The sequence below is a fragment of the Arachis ipaensis genome, chromosome B6, assembly GCF_059453495.1.
Source record: "Arachis ipaensis isolate K30076 ecotype BB chromosome B6, ASM5945349v1, whole genome shotgun sequence".
Classification (NCBI taxonomy): Eukaryota; Viridiplantae; Streptophyta; class Magnoliopsida; order Fabales; family Fabaceae; genus Arachis; species Arachis ipaensis.
Window position 1 is genome coordinate 80,409,213 of NC_142441.1, and position 15,390 is coordinate 80,424,602.

The 15,390-nt window shown below is 38.5% G+C and overlaps 1 non-coding gene across 1 annotated transcript; it reads left to right on the top strand.

Annotated features, from left to right (window-relative positions):
* The first annotated feature begins 8,375 nt into the window (after window positions 1-8,375).
* On the top strand, window positions 8,376-8,483 carry LOC148561487 (small nucleolar RNA R71). Its single transcript, XR_015888095.1, has one exon. It is a non-coding gene; the product is annotated as a small nucleolar RNA R71 (small nucleolar RNA).
* The last annotated feature ends 6,907 nt before the right edge of the window (window positions 8,484-15,390 follow it).

Genomic DNA, 15,390 nt, shown 5'->3' on the forward strand with positions numbered 1-15,390 from the left:
TGCTCCAATTTCCATTGTGGTATTTCTAAGGGTTGCAGGGTTCCTGACAGCTTCTGATGTTCCACCTTCATCTTCTGGCAGGTTAAACATTTTGAGACATAATCAGCTACTTCTTTCTTTAAGCCTGGCCACCAGAACATTTGTTTTAAATCTCGATATATCTTTGTCACTCCAGGATGCATAGAAAATCTACTTTGGTGAGCTTCAGCAAGAATCTTTTGTCACAATTCTCCAGAGTTAGGCACACAAATTCTGTTCTTGTACCTCTATAGGCCACTACGATCTTGTCTCACAGCTTCTGTGTTCATCCGTCTCAGTATCATCATTTCTGAGTCTTGTGCTTGTGCTTGCTAAATTGATTATAAATGATTATGTTTATTAATCCAAATATTTTCAAAAAAAAAAGTACCTCGCTAACTAACTACGCTTCTAACAACGAGTCAGGCTCATTTTAAAACTCCATTTTCCGCATTATTTAATGAGTATGTTATTATCTGCTATAACTTTTAGCAGAGTATGTTAATATTTGTTCTCTGGTATGTCAGAGTATGTTCTTACTTTGTATAGCATAGTCAGGTGGAACATTCAGTGATGCAACTTTTATTTAAGTATAGACTTCTAGTTAGAACACCCCTAGATATAGTTAGATAATAACTATATACATATATATACATACAACATCCTAGGTCCTGACCTATTCAAGAAGTCCCTAAGCTGGCACCTAGGCTAGCCTAGACTCTATACTCACTTAGTCCCTCTAAACTTCTAAAGCGAGGGAAAATACGTTTTAGGTCTTCAAAACTCAAGTCAGGTGGATCGTCATCAAAAGGTAGAACATCATCTACTACTCCTCTGCACGATCAGTCATTGCCATATGACGTCTCTCTTGTACCTCATCAAGTAGCCACACAACAGGAGTCTCGTACATAGGATTTAGGTTAAAGTTCACGTACAAACGGGGTGCAGACATTGGCTGGTCTCACAGTATATACATATAAATAGAGAACGGCATTCACCCTAGACTCAGAAGACTACCTAGAGCGGAATCCTTTTCGCAAACGGTCGTCAGCGAACTATGGAAAGGAACTCTTGCTTCCATTTGAAGGGGGAAGGGAGAGAGAAGGGGTAAGAACTGGGGAGTTCTTAGTAGGGTCGGGGTTATTAGTTAAGTTCATTAATTCTGTGTTGTTTAGCAGATAAATAGCAGAATAAAAAAAGCAATAAATAGAAGAGTTCTTAACTAATAACCCCTTCTATTTATTGCTTTTTTTATTCTGCTATTTATCTGCTAAACAACATATAATTAATGAACTTAACTAATAACCCCAGCCCTACTGAGGACTCCCCAGTTCTTACCCCTTCTCTCTCCCTTCCCCCTTCAGATGGAAGCAAGAGTTCCTTTCTGTAGTTTGCTGACGACCGTTTGTAAAAAGGATTCCGCTCTAGGTAGTCTTCTGAGTATAGGGTAAATCCCGTTCTCTGTTTATATGTATATACTGTGAGACCAGCCAATGTCTGCACCCCGTTTGTATGCGAACTTTAACTTAAATCATGTGTACGAGACTCCTGTTGTGTGGCTACTTGATGAGGTACCAGAGAGACGTCCTATGGCAATGTCTGATCGAGCAGAGGAGTAGCAGATGATGTTCTACCTTTTGGTGACGTTCCATCTGACTTGAGTTTTGAAGACCTAGAACGTACTTTCCCTCGCTTTAGTAGTTTAGAGGGACTAGGTGAGTATAGAGTCTAGGATAGCCTAGGTGCTAGTGGTATGCGAAATTGTTACTCAGGTTGTGAATTATTGTTCGAAATTGATTCCCTGGCGATGGCACCAAAAACGGATGCACAGAAATATGGTCTAAACATATCTTCACAACTTCGCATAACTAACCAGCAAGTGCACTGGGTCGTCCAAGTAATAAACCTTACGTGAGTAAGGGTCGATCCCACGGAGATTGTTGGTATGAAGCAAGCTATGGTCACCTTGTAAATCTCAGTCAGGCAGATATAAAATAGTTATGGAGTTTTCGAAATTAATACTAAAATAAGGATAGAAATACTTATGTAAATCATTGGTGAGAATTTCAGATAAGCGTATGGAGATGCATTCATTCCACTGAACCCCTGCTTTCCTGCTGTCTTCATCCAATCAGTCTTACTCCTTTCTATGGCTGGCTTTGTGTAAGGATGTCACCGTTGCCAATGGCTACTTTCAATCCTCTCGGGAAAATGGTCCAAATGCTCTGTCACAGCACGGCTAATCGTCTGGAGGCATCACCCTTGTCGTTGGTTGCATCCTATTCCTCTCTGTGAAAATGGTCCGATGCGCTGTCACTGCATGGCTAATCATCTTGGAGGTTCTCGATCATACTGGAATAGAATTTACTATCCTTTTACGTCTGTCACTACGCCCAGCACTCGCGAGTTTGGAGTTCGTCACAGTCATTCAATCCCAGAGTCCTACTCGGAATACCACGGACAAGGTTTAGACTTTCCGGACTCTCATGAATGCCGCCATCAATCTAGCTTATACCACGAAGATTCTGATTAAGAGATCTAAGAGATACTCATTCAATCTAATATAGAACGGAAGTGGTTGTCAGGCACGCGTTCATAGGGAATGATGATGATTGTCACGTTCATCACATTCAGGTTGAAGTGCGAATGAATATCTTAGAAACTGAATAAGTTGAATTGAATAGAAAACAGTAGTACTTTGCATTAATCCTTGAGGAACAGCAGAGCTCCACACCTTAATCTATGGAGTGCAGAAACTCTACCGTTTAAAATACATAAGTGATAATGGAGTTCATTGGTCTCAGCCCCAGAGGGGAACCGGAGTAACCAAGACTGCGAATACAATGATAAAAAGTTCTATTTATAATAAACTAGTCACTAGGGTTTACAGAAGTAAGTAATTGATGCATAAATCCACTTCCGGGGCCCACTTGGTGTGTGCTTGGGCTGAGCTTGAAGTCTACACGTGGAGAGGTCATTCTTGGAGTTGAACGCCAGCTTTTGTTCCAGTTTGGGCGTTGAACTCCACTTTACAACTTGTTTCTGGCGCTGGACGCCAGAATTGGGCAGAGAGCTGGCGTTGAACGCCAGTTTGCATCATCTAAACTTGAGAAAAGTATAGACTATTATATATTGCTGGAAAGCCCTGGATGTCTAATTTCTATTGCAATTAAAAGCGCGCCATTTTGAGTTCTGTAGCTCCAGAAAATCCATTTATAGTGCAGGGAGGTTAGAATCCAACAGCATCAGCAGTCCTTCTTCAACCTCTAAATCTGATTTTTGCTCATGTCCCTCAATTTCAGCCAGAAAATACTTGAAATCACAGAAAAACACACAAACTCATAGTAAAGTCCAGAAATGTGAATTTAACATAAAAACTAATGAAAACATCCCTAAAAGTAACTAGATTCTACTAAAAACATACTAAAAACAACGCCAAAAGCATATAAATTATCCGCTCATCACAACACCAAACTTAAATTGTTGCTTGTCCCCAAGCAAGTGAAAATCAAATAGGATAAAAAGAAGAGAATATACTATAAATTCCAAACTATCAATGAAACATAGCTCCAATCAAATGAGCGGGACTTATAGCTTTTTGCCTCTTGAATAGTTCTGGCATCTCACTTTATCCATTGAGGTTCAGAATGATTGGCATCTATAGGAACTCAGAGTTCAGATAGTGTTATTGATTCTCCTAGTTCAGTATGATGATTCTTGAACACAGCTATTTTATGAGTCTTGGCCGTGGCCCTAAGCACTTTGTTTTCCAGTATTACCACCGGATACATAAATGCCACAAACACATAATTGGGTGAACCTTTTCAGATTGTGACTCAGCTTTGCTAAAGTCCCCAATTAGAGGTGTCCAGGGTTCTTAAGCACACTCTTTTTTTTGCTTTGGACCTTGACTTTAACCGCTCAGTCTCAAGTTTTCACTTGACACCTACACGCCACAAGCACATGGTTAGGGACAGCTTGGTTTAGCCGCTTAGACCAGGATTTTATTCCTGTAGGCCCTCCTATCCACTGATGCTCAAAGCCTTGGGATCCTCTTTATTTTCCCTTTCCTTTTGGTTTTAAGGGTTATTGGCTTTTTTCTCTTGCCTCTTGGTTTTAAGAGCTTTTGGCTTTTTCTGCTTGCTTTTTCTCTTTCTTTCTATTTTTTTCGCCCTTTTTTTTTTCTGCAAGCTTTGTTCTTTGCTGCTTTTTCTTGCTTCAAGAATCATTTTTATGATTTTTCAGATTATCAAATAACATGTTTCCTAGTCATCATTCTTTCAAGAGCCAACATATTTAACATTCTTAAACAACAACTTCAAAAGACATATGCACTGTTCAAGCATACATTCAGAAAATAAGAAGCATTGTCACCACATCAATATAATTAAACTAAGTTCAAGGATAAATTCAAAACTCATGTACTTCTTGTTCTTTGGAATTTAAAACATTTTTCATTTAAGAGAGGTGATGGATTCATAGGACATTCATAACTTTAAGACAAATTTACTAACTACTAATGATCATGTAATGAAGACACAAACATAGATAAGCACTTAACATAGAGAAAACGAAAAACAGAAGAAATAAGAACAAGGAATAAATCCACCTTAGTGATGGTGGCATTTCCTTCTTGAGGAACCAATGATGTCCTTGAGCTCTTCTATGTCTCTTCCTTGTCTTTATTGCTCCTCCCTCATTGCTTTTTGATCTTTTCTAATTTCATGAAGGATGATGGAGTGCTCTTGATGTTCCACCCTTAATTGTCCCATGTTGGAACTTAATTCTTCTAGGGAGGTGTTGAATTGCTCCCAGTAGTTTTGTGGAGGAAAGTGCATTTGAGGCATCTCCGGGATCTCATGGTGATGAGCTTCCTGCGCCTCTTGAGCTCCATGAATGGGCTCTCTTGCTTGCTCCATCTTTTTCTTAGTAATAGGATTTTCTTCCTCAATGGGAATCTCTCCTTCTATGGAAGCTCCAGCTGAGTAACATAGATGGCAGATAAGATGAGGAAAAGCTAGCCTTGCCCCAGGAGAGGGCTTTTCGGCTATTTTGTAGAGTTCAAGGGAGATGACTTCATGAACCTCTACTTCTTCTCCAATCATGATGCTATGGATCATGATGGCCCGATCCACAGTAACTCCAGATCGGTTGCTAGTGGGGATGATGGAGCGTTGGATGAACTCCAACCATCCTCTAGCCACAGGCTTGAGGTCCAATCTTCTTAGTTGAACCGGCTTGCCTTTGGAGTCAATCTTCCATTGAGCTCCTTCTACACATATCTCCATAAGGACTTGGTCCAACCTTTGATTAAAGTTGACCCTTCTAGTGTAGGGGCGTTCATCTCCTTGCATCATAGGTAAGTTAAACGCCAACCTCACATTTTCCGGACTAAAATCCAAGTATTTCCCCTGAACCATTGTAACATAGTTCTTTGGATCCGGGTTCTTACTTTGATCATGGTTCTTGGTGATCCATGCATTGGCATAGAACTCTTGAACCATTAGGATGCCGACTTGTTGGATGGGATTAGTTAGAACTTCCCAACCTCTTCTTTGAATTTCATGTCGGATCTCCGGATACTCATTTCTTTTGAGTTTGAAAGGGACCTCGGGGATCACCTTCTTCTTGGCCACAACATCATAGAAGTAGTCTTGATGAGCTTTGGAGATGAATCTTTCCATCTCCCATGACTCGGAGGTGGAAGTTTTTGTCTTCACTTTCCCTTTTCTAGAGGATTCTCCGGTCTTAGGTGCCATCAATGGTAATGGAAAAACAAAAAGCTTATGCTTTTACCACACCAAACTTAGAATATTGCTCGCCCTCGAGCAAGAAAATAAAGAATTAGATGAAGAAGAAGAAGAAAAAATGGAGAAGAGGGGGGAGGTGTGTTTCGGCCAAGAAGAGAAGAGAGGGTTGTGTTGTGTGAAAATGAGAAAGAATGGAGGGCTATATATAGGGAAGGGAGGGGGGTTTAGGTTTCGGCCATATGGGTGGGTTTGGGGAAGAGTGGGTGGATGTGAGTGGTGAAGGGTTAATAGGGAAGAGAGATGGAGGTGATAGGTGAAGGGTTTGGGGGAAGAGTGTTTATCGGGAATAGAGGATGATTGAGAAGAGAGAAGAGAGTGAGTGGAGGTAGGTGGGGATCCTGTGGGGTCCACAGATCCTGAGATGATCCTGTGGGGTCCACAGATCCTGAGGTGTTCAAGGATTTACAACCTTGCACCAAATTAGGCATGTAAAATGCCCTTGCACACAACTCTAGGCGTTCAGCGCCAGGTTGGTGCCCATTTTGGGCGTTCAACGCCCATTTGTTGCCCATTTCTGGCGTTGAACGCCAGAACCATGCTTGTTCTGGGCGTTCAGTGCCAGCTCCTCTCCAGGGTGTAATTCTGGCGTTCAGCGCCCAGATACTGTCCATTTTGGGCGTTCAGCGCCAGAACCATGCTCTGTTCTGGCGTTGAACGCCAGGCAGGTGCTTCCTCCAGGGTGTGATTTTTCTTTTGCTATTTTTTATTCTGTTTCTAAATTTTTCGTTTATTTTGTGATTCCACATGATCATGAACCTAAGAAAATATGAAAAAAATAAAATTAGATAAATAAACATTGGGTTGCCTCCCAACAAGCGCTTATTTAATGTCAATAGCTTGACAGTGGGCTCTCATGGAGCCTCACAGATGTGCAAAGCTTTGTTGAGACCTTCCAATACCAAACTTAGAGTTTGGATATGGAGGTTTGACACCAAACTTAGAGTTTGGTTGTGGCCTCCCAACACCAAACTTAGAGTTTGACTGTGGCGGCTTTGGTTGACTCTGCTTTGAGAGAAGCTTTTTCTGCTTCCACTCCATGGATGCAGAGAGAGATCCTTGAGTTGTAAACACAAGGTTGTCCTTATTTAATTGAAGGATCAATTCTCCTCTGTCCACATCAATCACAGCTCTTGCTGTGGCTAGGAAAGGTCTTCCTAGGATGATGGATTCATCCTCTTCCTTTCCAGTATCCAGGACTATGAAATCAGCAGGGATGTAAAGGCCTTCAACCTTTACTAACACGTCCTCTACTTGTCCATAAGCCTGTTTTCTTGAATTGTCTGCCATCTCTAATGAGATTTTAGCAGCTTGCACCCCATAGATTCCCAGTTTCTCTATTACAGAGAGGGGCATGAGGTTTATTCCTGAACCAAGGTCACACAGAGTCTTAAAGATCATGGTGCCTATGGTACAAGGTATTATGAACTTTCCAGGATCCTGTCTCTTCTGAGGCAATGTCAGTTGATCCAGATCACTTAGTTCATTGGTGAACAAGGGAAGTTCATCTTCCCAAGTTTCAATTCCAAATAATTTGGCATTTAGCTTCATGATTGCACCAAGGAACTTGGCAGCTTGCTCTTTAGTAACATCCTCATTCTCTTCAGAAGAGGAATACTCATCAGAGCTCATGAATGGCATAAGGAGGTTCAATGGAATCTCTATGGTCTCTAGATGAGTCTCAGATTCCTTAGGTTCCTCAGAGGGAAGCTCCTTATTGATCACTGGACGTCCCAGGAGGTCTTTCTGCTTGGGATTCACGTCCTTCTCCTCTCTTGTGGGTTCGGCCATGGCAATTAATTCAATGGCCTTGCACTCTCCTTTTGGATTCTCTTCTGTATTGCTTAGGAGAGTACTAGGAGGGATTTCAGTGATCCTTTTACTCAGCTGGCCCACTTGTGCTTCTAAATTTCTAATGGAAGACCTTGTTTCATTCATGAAACTCACAGTGGCCTTAGATAGATCAGAGACTAAATTTGCTAAGCTAGATGGATTCTGCTCAGAATTCTCTGTCTGTTGCTGAGTGGATGATGGAAAAGGCTTGCTATTGCTAAACCTGTTTCTTCCACCATTATTAAAGCCTTGTTGAGGCTTTTGATCCTTCCATGAGAGATTTGGGTGATTTCTCCATGATGGATTGTAGGTGTTTCCATATGGTTCACCCATGTATTTTAACTCTGCTATTGCAGGGTTCTCAGGATCATAAGCTTCTTCCTCAGAAGATGCCTCTTGAGTACTGTTGGATGCAGCTTGCATTCCATTCAGACTCTGAGAAATCATATTGACTTGCTGAGTCAATATTTTATTCTGAGCCAATATGGCATTCAGAGTATCAATTTCAAGAACTCCCTTCTTCATAGGCGTCCCATTACTCACAGGATTCCTCTCAGAAGTGTACATAAACTGGTTATTAGCAACCATGTCAATGAGTTCTTGAGCTTCTGCAGGCGTTTTCTTTAGGTGAATGGATCCACCTACAGAAGTATCCAATGACATCTTTGATAGCTCAGACAAACCATCATAGAATATATCCAGGATGGTCCATTCTGAAAGCATGTCAGAAGGACACTTTTTGGTCAGCTGCTTGTATCTTTCCCAAGCTTTATAGAAGGATTCACCTTCTTTCTGTCTGAAGGTTTGAACATCAGCTCTAAGCTTGCTCAGCTTTTGAGGAGGAAAGAACTTGGCTAAGAAAGCCGTGACCAGCTTATCCCAAGAGTTCAGGCTGTCTTTGGGTTGAGAGTCCAACCATATTCTAGCTATGTCTCTTACAACAAAAGGGAAAAGCATGAGCCTGTAGACTTCAGGATCTACTCCATTAGTCTTAACAGTATCACAGATCTGCAAGAATTCAGTTAAGAACTGAAAAGGATCTTCAGATGGAAGTCCATGAAACTTGCAGTTCTGCTGCATCAGAGAAACTAGCTGAGGTTTCAGCTCAAAATTATTTGCTCCAATGGTAGGAATGGAGATGCTTCTTCCATGTAAATTGGAATTAGGTGCAGTAAAGTCACCAAGCATTCTCCTTGCATTATTGTTGTTGGGTTCGGCTGCCATCTCCTTTACTTGTTCGAAATTTTCAATAAGGTTGTCTCTGGATTGTTGTAATTTAGCTTCTCTTAGTTTTCTCTTCAGAGTCCTTTCAAGTTCTGGATCAGCTTCAACAAGAATGCCTTTTTCTTTGTCCTGCTCATAAGAAAGAGAAGAGAAAAAGAAAAGAAGAGGAATCCTCTATGTCACAGTAAAGAGGTTCCTTATTGTTAGTAGAAGAAGAAAAGGAATAGGGGTGAAGAAGAATGAAGAATCCAAACACCAAGGTGATGATAGGAGCAGAGATGTGAGATGAAAAGAAGTGTTAGTAGATGAATAAATAAATAGAAGGAGATGAGGGAGAAGGATTTTCGAAAATAATTTTTGAAAAAGAGTTAGTGATTTTCGAAAATAGTTTTTGAAAAAGGTTAGTAGTTTTTCGAAAATTCAAATAAAAAATAAAATAATTAGTCTAATTAAAAAGAAATTTTGAAAAATAGGGAAGATTTTTTCGAAAATTAGAGAGAGAGAATTAGTTAGGTAGTTTTGAAAAAGGTAAGAAACAAACAAAAAGTTAGTTAGTTAGTTGAAACAAATTTTGAAAAGATAAGAAGTTAGGAGGTTAGAAAAGATATTTTGCAATCACTTTTTTGAAAAAGGTAAGATAAGAAGATATTTTTGAAAAGATATGATAGAAATTAGTTTTTGAAAAAGATTTGATTTTTAAAATCTCAATTAATGACTTGATTCACAAGAAATCACAAGATATGATTCTAGAACTTAAAGTTTGAATCTTTCTTAACAAGTAAGTAACAGACTTGAAATTTTTGAATCAAAACATTAATTGATGATGTTATTTTCGAAAATATGATGTAAAATTAAGAAAAAGATTTTTGAAAAATATTTTTGAAATTTTTTCGAAAATAACTAAAAAAAATTGAAAAAAGATTTGATTTTTGAAAAAGATTTTGAAAAAGATAAGATTTTTTTTTAAATTGAAAATTTGATTTGACTCATAAAAACAACTAGATTTTAAAATTTTTTAAAAAGTCAAATCTAATTTTCGAAATTTTAAGAGAGAAAAAGGGAAAGATATTATTTTTATTTTTGAATTTTTATGATGAGAGAGAAAAACAAGAAAAATGATGCAATGCATGAAAGTTATGGATCAAAACAATGAATGCATGCAAGAATGCTATGAATGTCAAGATGAACACCAAGAACACTATGAAGATCATGATGAACATCAAGAACACATTTTTGAAAAATTTTTAATGCAAAGAAAACATGCAAGACACCAAACTTAGAATTCTTTAATGCTTAGACAAAGAATTCAGGAATGCATATGAAAAACAAGAAAAGACAAAACATGCAAATGCAAAGATCAAACAAGAAGACTTACCAAGAACAACTTGAAGATCATGAAGAACACTATGAATGCATGAATTTTTTTCAAAAAATGCAAGATGAACATGCAATTGACACCAAACTTATAACATGACTCAAGACTCAAACAAGAAACACAAAAAATATTTTTGATTTTTATGATTTTCTAATTTTTTTGTATTTTTTTTCGAAAATTATTTGAAAAACAAAAATAAGGATTCCAAAATTTTTAATATGAATTCCTGGAATCTAGCATTCTTAGTCTAAAGCTCTAATCTGAGGGTTAGGCATGGCTTAATAGCTAGCCAAGCTTTAGCATATAACATCAGAGAATATACTGCTCATTACTTATCAAAGTAACTTGCCTCTATGCTGATGGTTTGGAAGCCTCAGTCCAAAAGAATTTAGACATGGCTTTATAGCTAGTCAGGCTTCAACATGCTTCATGAAACACTAGAATTCATTCTTAAAAATTTTGAAGAAAAATATATTTTTGAAAACAATTTTTTTTTTAGAAAACAAAGGATAAATTTTTGAAAGATTTTTGAAAACTTTTTGAAAAGAAAACAAAAAGAAAGTTACCTAATCTGAGCAACAAGATGAACCGTCAGTTGTCCAAACTCGAACAATCCCCGGCAAAGGCGCCAAAAACTTGGTGTTGTTGCCAGATCAAACTTGGCACTGATGTTACCGGACCAAAAGCTTGCCGAAAACTCGAACAATCCCCGGCAACGGCGCCAAAAACTTGGTATGCGAAATTGTTACTCAGGTTGTGAATTATTGTTCGAAATTGATTCCCTGGCGGTGGCACTAAAAACGGATGCACACAACCATGGTCTAAACATATCTTCACAACTTCGCATAACTAACCAGCAAGTGCACTGGGTCGTCCAAGTAATAAACCTTATGTGAGTAAGGGTCGATCCCACGGAGATTGTTGGTATGAAGCAAGCTATGGTCACCTTGTAAATCTCAGTCAGGCGGATATAAAATAGTTATGGAGTTTTCGAAATTAATACTAAAATAAGGATAGAAATACTTATGTAAATCATTGGTGAGAATTTCAGATAAGCGTATGGAGATGCATTCATTCCTCTGAACCCCTGCTTTCCTGCTGTCTTCATCCAATCAGTCTTACTCCTTTCTATGGCTGGCTTTGTGTAAGGATGTCACCAGTGCCAATGGCTACTTTCAATCCTCTCGGGAAAATGGTCCAAATGCTCTGTCACAGCACGGCTAATCGTCTGGAGGCATCACCCTTGTCGTTGGATGCATCCTATTCCTCTCTGTGAAAATGGTCCGATGCGCTGTCACTGCATGGCTAATCATCTTGGAGGTTCTCGATCATACTGGAATAGAATTTACTATCCTTTTGCGTCTGTCACTACGCCCAGCACTCGCGAGTTTGGAGTTCGTCACAGTCATTCAATCCCAGAGTCCTACTCGGAATACCATGGACAAGGTTTAGACTTTTCGGACTCTCATGAATGCCGCCATCAATCTAGCTTATATCACAAAGATTCTGATTAAGAGATCTAAGAGATACTCATTCAATCTAATGTAGAACGGAAGTGGTTGTCAGGCACGCGTTCATAGGGAATGATGATGATTGTCACGTTCATCACATTCAGGTTGAAGTGCGAATGAATATCTTAGAAACTGAATAAGTTGAATTGAATAGAAAATAGTTGTACTTTGCATTAATCCTTGAGGAACAGCAGAGCTCCACACCTTAATCTATGGAGTGCAGAAACTCTACCATTGAAAATACATAAGTGATAATGGAGTTCATTGGTCTCGGCCCCAGAGGGGAACCGGAGTAACCAAGACTGCGAATACAATGATAAAAAGTTCTATTTATAATAAACTAGTCACTAGGGTTTACAGAAGTAAGTAATTGATGCATAAATCCACTTCCGAGGCCCACATGGTGTGTGCTTGGGCTGAGCTTGAAGTCTACACGTGGAGAGGTCATTCTTGGAGTTGAACGCCAGCTTTTGTGCCAGTTTGGGCGTTGAACTCCACTTTGCAACTTGTTTCTGGCGCTGGACGCCAGAATTGGGCAGAGAGCTGGCGTTGAACGCCAGTTTGCGTCGTCTAAACTTAGGCAAAGGATGGATTATTATATATTACTGGAAAGCCCTGGATGTATACTTTCCAATACAATTCGACGCGCGCCATTTTGAGTTCTGTAGCTCCAGAAAATCTATTTTTAGTGCAGGGAGGTCAGAATCTAACAGCATCAGCAGTCCTTCTTCAACCTCTGAATCTGATTTTTGCTCAAGTCCCTCAATTTCAGCCAGAAAATACCTGAAATCACAGAAAAACACACAAACTCATAGTAAAGTCCAGAAATGTGAATTTAACATAAAAACTAATGAAAACATCCCTAAAAGTAACTAGATTCTACTAAAAACATACTAAAAACAACGCCAAAAAGCGTATAAATTATCCGCTCATCAGCCAGCTTAGGGACCTCTTGAACAGGTCAGGACCTAGGATGTTGTATGTATATATATGTATATAGATATTATATACATACAAATATACATATATATACATACAACATCCTAGGCCCTAACCTGTTCAAGAAGTCCCTAAGCTGGCGCCCAGGCTAGCCTAGACTCTATACTCACCTAGTCCCTCTAAACTACTAAAGCGAGAGAAAGTACATTCTAAGTCTTCAAAAATCAAGTCAGGTGGAATGAAGAGACTATACGAAGCTCTCTACGAAAGAAGATGTTGGACACCATTGTGTTGGAATGACGATGGGGAAGCTAGTGTCTTAGGTCCAAACTTAGTGTAAGAAACTACTGAGAATATAAAGTAGATTCGTCGAAAGATCCAGACAGCACAAGGCCGTCAAAAGAGCTATGCCGATAATAGACGTAGACCCTTAGAGTTTAGTGAGGGAAACCATGTCTTTCTAGAAAGAACTTCGATTACTGGAATAGGTAGAGCCCTTAAGACTAAAAAGCTTAACCCACGATACATAGAACCTTTCCAAATACTTAAAAGAGTCGGTCTAGTTGCTTATCAAATAGCCCTTCCTCCTTATTTATCAAACCTTCATGATTTTTTTTTATGTCTCGCAACTTAAGAAATATGTTCCCGATGAGAGGCACATTTCACAACTAGAAATAGTACAGTTATAAAATGATTTGACATATCAAGCATCACAAGTTTAGATCATAGAAAGAAGTGATAAGCAGCTAAGAGGCAAGACTGTTCGCTTAGTCAAAGTAGCATGGGAACCAAGAGGAGAAGAAGAGCACACTTGGGAATTGGAAGATAAGATGAGAGCTGATTACCCGCATCTGTTCTCAGGTAACTGAAATTTTGAGGGCAAAATTTTCTTTTAGGAGGGTAGAATGTAACAACTCTGATTTTCGAGTACATGAGATCTTTTCTGAAAGTACGGATTTCTCCAGAAGATCAGTAAAGGGAACACCTCTGTTATATCATCAAGCATCTCAATCCTCATTATCATTATGTCATCCTTAAGCTAGAACCTCCTCTGAGGCAAGCTCGATAATGCAATCGCGACAAACCTTGTTTTTGAACCGTATCGGTTGGCAGTTTTGATTCTGATTTTCGTAAATAGTCTCTATTTGACGAACAGGACACGATTCATGAGAGGAGAGAGATAATAGTATAATATTATCATTATATTAGTATTAGAAAGTGCTTGAATGACATTATAAGGTTACCTGGTCTGTTTTTGTTAAAAACAGAAAATCGGTTTAACCGGGTTCACAATTTACTGGCGCAGCTTAGCACCAGCACTCTCTGATGACTTTAGCAATGCTAAGGCCTCATTATACATGTTTTATTCTCATAATAAATATGTTACTAGTATCATTTATGCTGGTAGCTCAGAAAATAATTTTTAGAGATGTTTTTACAAGTGTTCCGATACACCTAGTTTTATTAGTTATACACCAGAGATATTTTAATATTATTTTAATCCACCTCCAAGCCAACCAATCACAACTCACCTTACACCCCCAAGACCTCCAAGGCTATCTCATTTCATCATTTTGGCCAAAAATAACGAGAGAAAAGAGAGAAACTTTCATGAACATTTAATCTTCAAAGCTTGATTTCTTCTGAACTGAAACTCAAATCAAAACTCTGATTTCACCAAAATGATCCTCTCTTCTTCCTCTACATAACCATGTAACTTATCAAGGATGAAAATAAGGTGAGATGGCTGTCTCCCTCCTATTTCAATTCGGTTTTCAAGGAAAACCATGCAAAACATGTGTTTTCTAGATGTTCTTCCTTAGGAATCATGCTTAACTTCACTTGAGGGCCAAGAAACGTTAATTTCCAGCAAGTCTAATGTGAGATATCTCTTCCTAACATACTGAGTGAGATTTGGTCAGTTGAGAGTTTCTGGATTTAAAGTTGTTCTTGATGTGATTTAGGAGGAAAAAGTGCTTAAGGACCACCTGAAAGTTTAACCGAATTAGGAGCAGCAAAACCAGGTAGGGTGTAACAAAATTAATCATGATTATTTGTGTTTGATTTGTGTGAATGTTGTGTGATTTGGCTGTGCTAAAAATTGGTTGCATATATGATTGATTCTTGGTGAAAATTTGGTGAAATTTTGATGAAATTTGATGAAATTCAAGCTTTAAAGTTCATGTTCTTGGAGCAGCTGGAAAAAAGAAACCCTAGGCTTAAATTGAGGTTCAATTTGTGTTGAAATCATGTAGAAAAGATGGGGTTTTAGTGTCTGCTAATTTATTATAGTAAAAATTGGTTGCTGAAAAGACTAAAAAACGGGTAAAAACAGAGAAAGAATATGAAGAATTTATGAAGAACATGAAGAACACTTTGAGTGTGATGAAAAACAATGAAGAACAGACTTTAAAAAGGGCAAGGAAGTAAAATTTTTGGTGTTTAAGGGGTGGTAAAAAGTGAATTTTAAAGGTTTAAGGTAAAGATAAGGTAATTTTCGAAAATTAATGATAAAATAATAAATAATAATAAAATATTAAATAATAATATTTAATAATAAAATAATATTTTAATAAAAATAATAAAATAATGCGGAAAAGGCAGTTTTCTGTAAAAGTTTTAGAAAGGCAACTTTAAGCGCAGAATCTCATAATTACCTTCATAAAACACTTAAGGAGTGGTA